Source organism: Pan paniscus, chromosome 2 (genome assembly GCF_029289425.2).
Source record: "Pan paniscus chromosome 2, NHGRI_mPanPan1-v2.0_pri, whole genome shotgun sequence".
NCBI lineage: Eukaryota > Metazoa > Chordata > Mammalia > Primates > Hominidae > Pan > Pan paniscus.
The window spans coordinates 58181813-58194146 of record NC_085926.1 but is presented as its reverse complement, the minus strand read 5'-3'; positions in this window follow the sequence as shown (position 1 = coordinate 58194146).

Sequence of the window (12334 nt, the reverse complement as noted above, 5' to 3'; positions counted from 1 at the left end):
TTAGCTATTATAATTCCTCCCCACCCACCTGTTCCCCTCCTGCTGCCCCTGTTCCCAAAACTGGGATGACCAATTCATCCTGGTTTGCTCAGGACTTGTTCTGATTTAGCATTGGAAGCTCAGCATCCTGGGAACCCCACTAAGGTTTGAGGGAACCAGGATGGTCAGTTGCCCTCCCCAACACTTCAGCCAGAGACATCATAATAGTCCAGATAAACTGGCGGCCAATGGAGCTCAAGATGGTTTGAGTCCAAGATTTACATTGATAATTCAAAATCATGACAGTTTTGTGGCCACTGGATATAGAATGATAGCTCAGAGGCACAGAAAACTCAGTGAAACCAAAGGTAAGTCCAACTAATTATTCAACTCTGGGCCCTCAAGGGCAGGAGCTGTCTTGTTCATCTTTGTATCCCCCTCTACACTTAGAAGGGTAAATTGTTAAGTGAGTGAACAACAAATCCAAAAACCCACAGCGCAGGTTAGGTGCCATGGCTCACACCTGTAATCTGAGCACTTTGGGAGGCCAAGGCAGAAGGATCACTTGAGCCCAGAAATTTGAGACCAGCCTGGGTAACATAGGGAGATACAGTCTCTATGAAAACAAAAACATCCACAGCTCAGAATGATCTCAAGTCTCAGGCCAAGAGCTGTTTCAAAAAATCTCTTGGGCTGAATTTTTTTTTTTTTGAGATGGAGTCTCGCTCTTGTTGCCCAGGCTGGAGTGCAGTGGTGAGATCTTAACTCACTGCAACTTCTGCCTCCCAGGTTCAAGTGATACTCCTGCCTCAGCCTCCTAAGTAGCTGGGACTACAGGCGCGTGCCACCATACCTGGCTGATTTTTGTATTTTTAGTAGAGACGGGGTTTCACTATGTTGGCCAGGCTGGTCTCGAACTCCTGATCTCAAGTGATCCACCTGCCTTGGCTTCCCAAAGTGCTGGGATTACAGGCATGAGCCACCACGCCTGGCCTAGGGCTGATTTTTTAAGGTCTTATGCTAAGAATGACCTTGGCCTGCATCTAAATCTGGTTCTGGAATGAAATTGGAGTAGGCTCTGCCCCTGGAGGGGGAGATCCCTTCCTGGGAATGGAATTCCTTGTAGCCTGCACGGACCTGGTGGACTGAACAAAGAGGGGGAATGCGGGAATAAAAGACAAAGACATAAGAGTATATTTGGAAGAAGGGGTCGGGGGCACCTTGCCTCTAGTAGACAAGGGCCCTGAGCTTTACACAGCCTTCCGTATTTACTGGTAAAAGAGATAACGAGAAAAGGGGGTGGTGGTTGTTGGGTAATTGTCAGTCGGCCATTTGGTTCACAGCAGGCTTGCAAGACTGCATCCTTTGTACGACAGGTGCTAGATTTTTCAGTAGATAACTTCAAGGAGCCCGGCCCCCAGGGAGTGTTGGCCCTCAGCAAACCTTTCAGTGGCAGGTGCAGTGTGAGTTTGCTCACATCCTGCATTCATGATAAACAGTTTGCTGTTTGATCATATAGCGTCCAGTGGAATGCTGAGCTGGTCACAATCCCTTTGGCCTTTTTGGCTCCCAACAATTCCTGCCTGGAAAATCATTCATGAGTCACTGTGTAGTTAAGGATTTACACGTGCTCCTACCTGCACTGCAAACCTTGTCTTTAGAACTGGTGTGGTTTTAGATAGATTTATAGATAAATTTATAGATCATGCCTAATGCATGATGATTCAGGAGGGAAGCCTTCTCCCAAAGAACAACAGATGATTTTCTGGGGCCCTCTGCTTACAGCCAGGGTGTCCCCCAAGCCCTCAGGCTCCTTATGTATGTATGGGACACACAGAAGCTTTCAGAATATGGAGAGAAAACATTTCCATTTGCTGGGAATCTGGGGTCAGGGACATGGATTGTTCTCAGTGTTCTGAGCTGGAATAGTGGCAGGGCCTTGTCACTGTTATGTGCCAGAGAAGAAATGCTATAGGAGACTGACCAGGTGGTCACACTCTGGTGTCAAACAGTCCTGGCCACGCCTCTTACCAGATGTGATGTGAGACCTGGAGAGGTGACTTGCCCTCTCTGAAGCTCAGTTTCCTCATCAGTAAAATGAAGAGAATAATAGTAGTCAGGTAGTTGTGAGGTTTAAAGGACCGAGTCCATGTAAAGATGTGTAATATGGGTCTACCACAGGTCAGAACCCACAGCCACTGTTACAGACACACCTTGGAGATATTGCAGCCTCAGCTCCATACCACTGCAATAAAGTGAGTATCACAAGGTTTTTGGTTTCTGAGTGCATATAAAAGTTATGTTGGCTAGACACAGTGGCTCACACCTTTGGGAGGCCAAGGAGGGAGGATCGCTTGAGCCCAGGAGTTTGAGACCAGCCTAGGCAACATGGCAAAACACTGCCTCTACAAAAAATACAAAAATTAGTCAGGCATGGTGATGCATGCTTGTACTCCCTGCTACTAGAGAGGCTGAGGCGGGAGGCTCGCTTGAGCCCAGGGAGTGAAGGCTGCAGTGAGCTATGAGCATGCCACTGCACTCCAGCCTGGGCAACAGAGCAAGACTATATTAAAAAAAAAAAGTTATGTCTACACTATACTGTAGTTTATTAAGTGTGCAAGAGCATTATGTCTAAAATACAATGTACCTATCTTGATTAAAAATACTTTATTGCTAAAAAATGCTAATGATCGTCTCAGGATTCAACGAGTCATAATCTTTTTGCTGATGGAGGGGGCTTGCCTCGACATTGATGGTTGCTGATGGATCAGAGTGGTAGTTGGAGTGGCAGTGGCAGTTTCTTCAAAGAAGACAACAACGAAATTTGCCACATCGATTGACTCTTTCACAAAAGATTTCTCTACAGCATGTGATGCTGTTTGATGGCATCTTGCCCACAGTAGAACTTCTTTTGAAATTGGAGTCAATCCTCTCCAACCCTGCATTATCAACTAAGTTTATGTGATATTCTAAATCCTTTGTTGTCATTTCAAAAATGTTACAGCATCTTTACCAGGAGTAGATTTCATCTAAAGAAACCACTTTCTTTGCTCATCTGCAAGAAGCAACTCCTTATCTGTTCAAGTTTTATCAGGAGGTTGCAGCAATTCAGTCACATCTTCAGACTCCACTTCTAGTTCTTTTACTATTTACATCACATCTGTAGTGACTTTTCCCACTGAAGTCTTGAATCCCTCAAAGTAATCCATGAAGGTTGGAATTAACTCCTTCCAAACTCCTACTAATGTAAATATTTTACTTCCTCCCATGAATCACAAATGTTCTTAATGGCATCTAGAAATGCTGAATCCTCTCTAGAAGAGTTTCAATTGATGGCTCAGATCCATCAGAGGAATCACTGTCTAAGGCAGCTTTAGCCTTACAAAATGTACTTCTTAATAAGACTTCAAAGTCAAAATAATTTCTTGATCTGTGGGCTACAGAGTGAATGTTGTGTTAGCAGGCATGAAAACAACATTCATCTCCTTGAACCTCTCCATCAGAGCTCTTGGGTGACCAGGTGCATTACCAGTGAGCAGTAATATTTTGAAAGGAATCCTTTTTTCTGAGCAGCAGCTCTCAAGAGTGGGCTTGAAATATTCAGTAAACTGCACTGTAAAGAGATGTACTGTCATCCAGGCTTTGTTCCATTTGTAGAGCACAGACAGCGTAGATTTAGCATAATTCTCAAAAACCCTAGGATTGGGCAGGGTGCAGTGGCTCATGCCTGTAATCTCAGCACTTTGGGAGGCCAAGGCAGATGGATCACTTGAGGTCAGGGGTTCGAGACCATCCTGGCCTGGCCAACATGGTAAAACCCCGTCTCTACTAAAAATACAAAAATTAGCCATGGGTGATGGTGTGCGCCTGTAGTCCCAGCTACTTGGGAGGCTGAGGCACGAGAATCACTTGAACCTGGAAGGCAGAGATTGCAGTGAGCCAAGATCGCACCACTGCGCTCCAGCCTGGGTGACAGAGTGAAACTCTGTCTCAAAAATAATAATAAAATAAAAAAGAACCCTAGGATTTTCAGAAAGGTCAGTGAGCACTGGCTTCAACTTAAGGTCACCAGCTCCACTCGCCCCTAACAAGAAAGCCAGCCTGTCCTTTGAAGCTTTGAAGCCAGGTATTGACTTCTCCTCTCTAATTAAAAAAGTCCTAGATGTCATCTTCTTCCAATAGAAAGCTGTTTTGTCTACGCTGAATATCTGTCATTTGATGTAGCAGCCACCTTTATCAGTTACCTACCCTAGCTAGATCTTCTGCATATCTTGCTGCAGCTTCTCTATCAGCATTTGCTACTTCACTTTGCACTTTTATGTTATGGAGATGGTTTCTTTCCTGAAACCTCATGAACCGAACTCTGCTGATTCCAACTTTCCTTCTGCAGCTTCCTCACCTCCCTCAGCCTTTGCAGAATTGAAGACAGTTGGGGAGGATTTTGCTCTGGAATAGGCTTTGGCTTAAAGGAATGTTGTGGCTGGTTTGATCTTCCATCCAGACCATTCAAACTTTCTCCACATCAGCAATAGGCTGTTCTTCTTTCTTATCATTCATGTATTCATTGGAGTAGCACTTTCAATTTCCTTCAAGAACTTTTCCTTTGCATTCACAACTTGGCTGTTTGGCCCAAGAGGCCTAGATTTTGGCCTGTCTTGGCTTTCTAAATGCCTTTCTCACTAAGCTTAGTCATTTCTAGCTTTTGATTTAAACTGAGAGATGTGCAACTCTTTCTTTCACTCAAACACTTAGAGGCCATTGTAGGGTTATTAATTGGCCTAATTTCAATATTGTTATGTTTCAAGGAAGAGGAAGGCCTGAGGAGAGGAAGAGAGATGGGGGAGTGACTGGTTGGTGATCACAACACACATTTATCTATTTATATGGCATGGTTCCGTAGTGCCTCCTAAATGACTACAATAGTAACAACAAAGATCACTAATCACCACAGAAGACATAATGATAATGAAAAAGTTTGAAATATTGCAAGAATTACCAAAATATGACAAAGGGACGTGAAGTAAGCCCATGCTGTTGGAAAATGATGCCAGTAGACTAGCTCGATGCAGGGTTGCCACAAACCTTCTATTTGTAAAAAATGCGATATTTGCAAAGTGCAACAAAGCAAAGCACAATAAAATAAGGCATGCCTGTATCGCTACAATTTTAATCCAACATAAGCACCCTACGCACTATGTTCCAAAGGGAAAATACCCCCAAATCAAATGCAGAAAGGAGTGTCAAATAGCAAGCTCTCAATAAATGTTAGCTACTGTTATTAAGAGCTGTTAAGGCCAGGCACGGTGGCTTATGCCTGTAATCCCAGCACTTTGGGAGGCCAAGACAGGGGGATCACCTGAGGTCAGGAATTCAAGGCCAGTCTGACCAACATAACGAAACCCTGTCTCTACTAAAAATACAAAAATTATCTGGGCGTTATGGTGTGTGCCTGTAATCCCAGCTACTCAGGAGGCTGAGATAGGAGAACTGCTTGAACCTGGGAGGCGGAGGTTGCAGTCAGCTGAGATCACACCACTGCACTCCAGCCTGGGCGACAGAGTGAGACTCCATCTCAAAAAAAAAAAAAAAAAAAAGCTGTTAAATTATGATCGGCTTCCTGTGTCTCAGAGTCAACCTGGCCAGCATGGTGAAACCCCATCTCTTCTAAAAATACAAAAATTAGCCGGACATGGTGGCATGCACCTGTAATCCCAGCTACTTGGGAGGCTGAGGCAGGAGAATCGCTTGAACCCAGGAGGTGGAGATTGCAGTGAGCCGAGATCACGTCACTGCACTCCAGCCTGGGCAACAGAGAGAGACTCCATCTTATAAAAAAATTAATATGTAAATATTGAAAAGTAGTGACAAATGTGGCAAAACGTCCCTTGGTAAATGTGGGTTGAGGGTATTTAAGAGTTCTTTGTGCTATTTCTGCAACTTTTATGCACATTTGAAATTATTTCAAAATAAAAAGTAAAGTATATATAAATAAGAGGAAGCTAGGAAGTGACAAAAACCATTAAAGGAAGAATAAGAAACGGCAGTTCGGCCAGCAGCCAGCTCCCTGCTGGTTCCCACGTCAGGCGCTGTGAGAAGCCCTTTGCCTCTCGGTCCTGTGTCCTCACCATGCACCCTTGTGGTCAGCCTGGAAAGGCCAACTTGATAGTTACAGGCTGCTTCAGATCTGCCACCCACGTGGTGACAAGTCCTGGCGCGTTGGCATGGGTGGTACTGAAAAAGGCTATGGATCCAGGGCAGTGCAGCGGCCAGTGGCAAGGGATGAGGCCGGGTCTCCAATGGCATCGTTTGAACTGCCTGCAACCTTTTTACCCACATGTCTCATGAAGGGATCAAGGAGAAAAGCACTGTGGTCTGGGAAAAGACTTCTAGCACTGAGATGCTGCCTTCAGGGGCAAAGATTAACCTGGCTCCCCAGAAGAGGAGCAGTGCTCATTGCCAGACAGAAGAGGGCGTTGTTTTCGCCCATGTCATCCTTTGAATTGGCACCGACAGGCTTTGGCCGCCAGCTGTGCCCACTGGGTGTGGTTTCACAAATCTGCAAATTCCAAGGGCAAGATTAGGGTGAGGTTAATGAGACAGGGTCAAGTACAAGTTCAGGGGCAGATCATGTCTTTACTTTGTTACTTTGTTCATCATGGATTTTTCTTCATTAATTTTTGATTTTTCAAAATATTGCATTGAATGTTATTTAGCTTGATTACTGAGTTATTTGGTAACTCCTTAAATTTTGTGCCTAAGGCTAGTGTCTCATTCGCCTTGCTCTAGTCCTGTCTTGACAGATCTAATCCATTAGTCGTATCACCACCAGCTCAGAGTTTGCAATTAGGCCCTTTTGTACCTATAAAGAAAGGACTGACAAAAGGAATTAATCCTGAGGATGTAAATACCTGCTTTTTTTTTTTTTTTGAGGCAGAGTTTTACTCTGTCACCCAGCCTAGAAGACTGGAATGCAGTGGTGCAATCATAACTCACTGCAGCCTCTAAATCCCAGGCTTAAGTGATCCTCCCAACCTCCCACCTCAGCCTCCAGGGTAGCTGGGGCCAGAGGTATACACCACCATGCCTGGCTAACTTTTTTATTTTTAGTAGAGAAAAGTTCTCGCTATGTTGCTCAGGCTGGTCTCGAACTCCTGGGCTCCTGCCTCGGCCTCCCAGGGTGCTCGGGTTACAGATGTGAGCCACTGCACCCAGTCAAATGCCTGCTTTTGATGCCACTTCACAGCCAGCAACTGGAGACCAACTTCTTTATCTCCAAGTCTCAATTTCTTCATCTGCAAAATGAGGATAGCAATTGGTCCTTTGCAGTTTATTCTGAAAACAGAGTATCACCCCAACTGAGTACCCCTGAGGGCCAGGCACCGTGCTGAGTCTGCCCTTTAGTTATAACCTCTCTAAATTTTCACAGCCCTACCATGTAAGAGATACTATTACCCCATGTTAAAGGTGAGGAAAAGGGCACAGAGAAGTTTGGTTATTTGTCCAGGGCTGAACAGCCAGTAAGTAAAAGTGTATATGCTTTAACGTCATCAGCATTCCCGACATGAGATGACCCCCAAGCCCCCGGAGATATTTGGCAACATCTGTCAAAATTTTTGGTTGTCACAACTGGGGGATGTGATTGGCATCTAGTGGGTAGAGGCAGGGGATGCTGCTAAGTGTCCAATAATGCACAGGATGGTCCCCACAACAAAGTACTATCTGGCCCCAAATGTCAATAGTGCCAAGGCTGAGAAGCCTGCTCTATGCTATGCTCCCGAGTCAGAAAGTTACATGAGGACTTAGCACTTAGTGCTCCATGAAAGGTAGATACTGTTGTAGTTTTTGTTATTATTACATTTTGTCTCTATGGCTGGGGGTTCCCGTGGCTTCCAGGGAAGCTGAGTTCCCTTGGCACCACACCCACACTGTGATCAAGAACTCCATCTCTAGGTCAAGCATGGTGGCTCACACCTGTAATCCCAACACTTTGGGAGGCCAAGGTAGGAGGATCGCTTGGGCCCTGGAATTCAAGACCAGCCGGAGCAACATGGTGGAATCCTGTCTCTACAAAAAAACACAAAAATTAGCCAGGCATGGTGACATGCACCTGTGGTCCCACCTACTTGGGAAGCTGAGGTAGGAAGATTAGATTACTTGAGCCTGGAGGATTGAGGCTGCAGTGAGCTGAAATTGTGCCACTGCACTCCAGCCTGGGTGACAGAACGAGACCCTGTCTCAAAAAAAAAAAAAAAAAAAAAAAAAAAGAACTTGGTCTCTGGAGTCCATTAGAGTATCATACATCGCATTCAGCAATGATTTATTGAGCATCTGCTGCTACATGACAATCCTGTTCCAGGCAGCACAGACACATGGAGGTGCCCCCTGCCCCTATGTGGCAGCCTGGTGGAGAGACAACTTTAGACAAGGAAACACACAAGCTCAGAGATAATAAGATGTTACAATGCATGCCATGATGTGAAAAACCTGGGCACCATGAGAGAGAAGACGAGGGAAGACCCTGATGGGGTCAGGAGGCCAGGAGGGCTTCTCTGAGGGTGTGACATTTAAGCTGAGCCCTGAGGCTGGAGGAAGGAAGAGCACTGTAGCCGGAGAGAACAGCTGTGCCAAGGCCCTGAGGGGGGAACCGAAAGCCAGGCAGTGCAACGGCAGACCAGTGGGGGAGGAAGAGGGGAGTAGAGTGTTATGACCTGGGAAATGTGAGCAGGTAGAGGCTACATTAAAAAGTTTGCTCTTTGACCAATAAAAGCCCTGGAAAGATTTTAATCAGAGCAGGCCTGCCCTTCAGAAAGTGACTCTTGAGGTCCAGGCACAGCCCTGTGTGGAAGACAGTGTGTGAGGCTGAAACCCAGAGTGTGTCATCATCTGGAAACAACCCTGCAAAGGTGAGAGGTTTGTCACAGTTACACAACTTTAACTAATGCACCTTCCTCCCCGCAAACTCTAAGCTGGTTGTGAAACATGACGATGGAGCATTTTGCATATGTTACAAAATTATTGTTAATGCTCATTCATTTTTGGACAAAGACCAGCATCAGTCACTGGAAACACCTGTTTGGGTCACGAGGCTTGTCTTCTGCCAGGAGTGGAGACTTTCCCACAGACTTCTTGTTTCTTCTTGCTGCTTTTGGGTGACTCAGCCTATGACACTTTTGCTCCTCCTGAAATCTCCATATCTTGCCTTTCTCAAATTCCAAGGTAGCCTTTGCGCAACATATCACTCTCCACTGACTCCTGTCCCATCAGGGCCCATAGTGGATGGCTGTATGGGGGCCGTGTGACTGAACTCCTGATCCTCGTTTCAGCCCATTCATGTGACATGCATGGAGCTCTTCAGCAGGGACTTACTGACCAGGACAAGAGCTTGAGACTTTGAGGGGATCTGATTGTCACTGCACAATCAAGGACAATATTCCCAAGAGTGGATGTTGCTCAAGATAGTCCAAGGAATTCTATGAAGAAAAGGACTCCACAGACAATAAATTTTGGACACCCTGTTTCAACACAGTTAAGCGGCTTTTTATAATTACAGGACTTTTCAGAACATTTAATATGCTAATGTGCATTCTAAATCTCCAAGAAAGAATGATGCATATGTATCTTTTCTTCCAGGTGCATCTTAGAGACTGGTGTTTGCAAGTATATGGAGCAGGAAACTTCATCCCGAAGATGGAGACCCCGGGGCTGTCAGCAGGCGTTAGGCAAGTGCCTCAAAATTCCCAATTCCCAGCAAGAGAAGCCAACTGAAGGATGAGACAGGGTTTCTGCCTTCCCTGGGTCCTCCAGTACTACATGGAGGGGTTGGAGTGAACCTTCTGGAGGTGGGGTCAATGACTCTTGGAGGTAGGGGAAAGCTTCCTTTGACCCAGTTGCACACAAAGACAGAAAATGTGTTTGCATGGGCATTGTTTAACCTGCTTAAAAGAATGAAAAGCTTTTAGCACTTTTTTCTTTTTCTGTAATTACTAAGGAAGTACATGTTTTTGCAAAAAAAAAAAAATCAAACAATATACAAGTATATAGAGTAAAAAGTGGAAGTCCTCCTCTCATCTCCTGCCCTGCATCCCTCCCTGCACCCTGCAGTGTTCCATATTAAGGTTTTGGTATGCCTGGTTCAGTGGGTGAGAAGATTAATCTGGAGTCAGCACTCTGAGATTGAATCTCAGCTTTGCCACATGCTAGCTCTGCTTCCTTGGGCACAAGCCTCACTTTGCTCATCTCTAAAATAAAGTAGCCATAGGAAGGGCTTGGCAGGTATGGGATGAGATGAAACACAGAAAGCCCTAATGCAGCACCTGCACCTAGTTGGATTCAGTTAAATTTGGCCGTTAGAATTTTCCTTCCAGAATCCAGGCATTTTTTAAAAGGTCCAATTTCATTCAATGGATGTGCTAATTCGAGAATGGGGTCCATCTCTTAATCTCTTCATGTGACTCTTTAAGTCCTCAAGGGCAGTTTCTATGCAGAAACCACTATTTAGAGGTTTACTTTATTTTTTCAAGTTCATACTCAAATTGTCAAAGCTGGAAATTAAAAAAAAAGCAAATTACTTGACTTTCTTTATTCTACACATTAGCTCGTTTTTAATGCTAGGAACTAAGAACTTTTCTAGGACTTTGATGGAATGATTACTATCTTAGAAAATGCCATGCCTCCATAAATATATATGCCTACTATGTACCTGCAAAAATTAAAAATAAAAACTTTGTTAAAAGAAAAAAAAAAAGAAAATGCCATGCTTTTAAGTTCAGCTTACAAAAGTTCTCATTCTTTTTATAAATCCAGCTAGAATTTCCAGATAAAATACAAGTTGCCCAGTTGAATATGAACTACCCCAAATTCAAATCTACCTACTGTTTTATATTTTTATTTGTTAAATCTGCCAATCCTAAACCCAACAAACCTAAATAATTACTTATAAGGGGTTTGTGGCCAATTTATAAACATTTTACACTTTATTTAATATGCCCTATTTTCTTTTAAAAGTTCTTCAATTGTCTGAACTAACAAAAAAGCTACTTTTAAAAAATACTAAATCATTTGAATTCTAATAAAGTAAACAAACAAAACATTGATGATAACCTAAAGTGTTTATAAATGTTCCAGAACTGTATTCAGACAAAGGTTTCAACGTAAAGTCATGAATCTGAATCAAACCCTACCAAGTGCACATTTTATAAGAGAGTTACAAGATTTTCTATATAGTTGGCCCAGCAGCTCTCATTAAGTCCATGAAATACCGCATATTCCATCTTAAAACACACAAAAAGATTATACCATGGCTCTGAGTCTCTTAAACATTTCTACACTTTAATTCTAAATCTTTTTTTCTGGTTGGAAGATGCCCATTCACCGAGAAAGACAATTAACCATTCCCTAGAGCTCCTTTTTTTTTATTTTTGTTTTTTATTGAGATGGAATCTCACTCTGTCGCCCAGACTGGAGTGCAGTGGTGCAATCTTGGCTCACTGCAGCCTCTGCCTCCCAAGTTCAAGCCATTCTCCTGCCTCAGCCTCCCAAGTAGCTGGGATTATAGGCGCCCACCACCACGCCTGGCTAATTTTTGTATTTTTAGTAGAGACAGGGTTTCACCATGTTGGCCAGGCTGGACTTGAACTCCTGACCTCAAGTGATCCACCCACCTCAACCTCCCAAAGTGCTGGGGCTACAGGAGTGAGCCACTGCGCCCGGCCCAGAGCCACCTTTACCAGAGATTCAACCAGGCCTGAGGTCTTAGGTTGCAGACAACAGGGAGATTCATTGCAGCACGAACTCAGGAAACCATTTCCTTCCATGTACTATTTGGGGTTATCTTATAGAATTCCTGGCATGCTTGGCCAGTATGCTGCCTGGATGTATGTTGGGGATATATGTATAATTTTCCCTGTGGCTGTGGCCACAGACCCATCACCATAAGAGGGGTTGGTCCACAGATCCCGATGCTGGCTTGAAGTTATTCTTATTCCCTACCCTTTTCACAGAATTGTCTTTGCCAAAGTCCATTAATATACCTTGATTGGATTTTGCTTTTTTTTTTTTGCTTTACAGATCTTCATAGTTTCCTGCCCATATCTCTAAAAGTCATTTTGCTTGAGTTGATATCCTGCAGTTCTTACAAGACCTTTCTCTCCCAGGGTCACACAACTCTCGCCAATATTAAATTAATATCAGCTTCAATCATGGGTCTCTCCATGGGTTTCACGGGCTATTTGCTCGCAGAGTCCAGGGACATTTTCCTCATCCATTCCATCAGATCCCCAATTGCTTTCTCTGGCAACACACTGCTAGTATTTGTACGGTAAAGCTGCCTTAAAAAATTAAGTAATTCAAACTACTC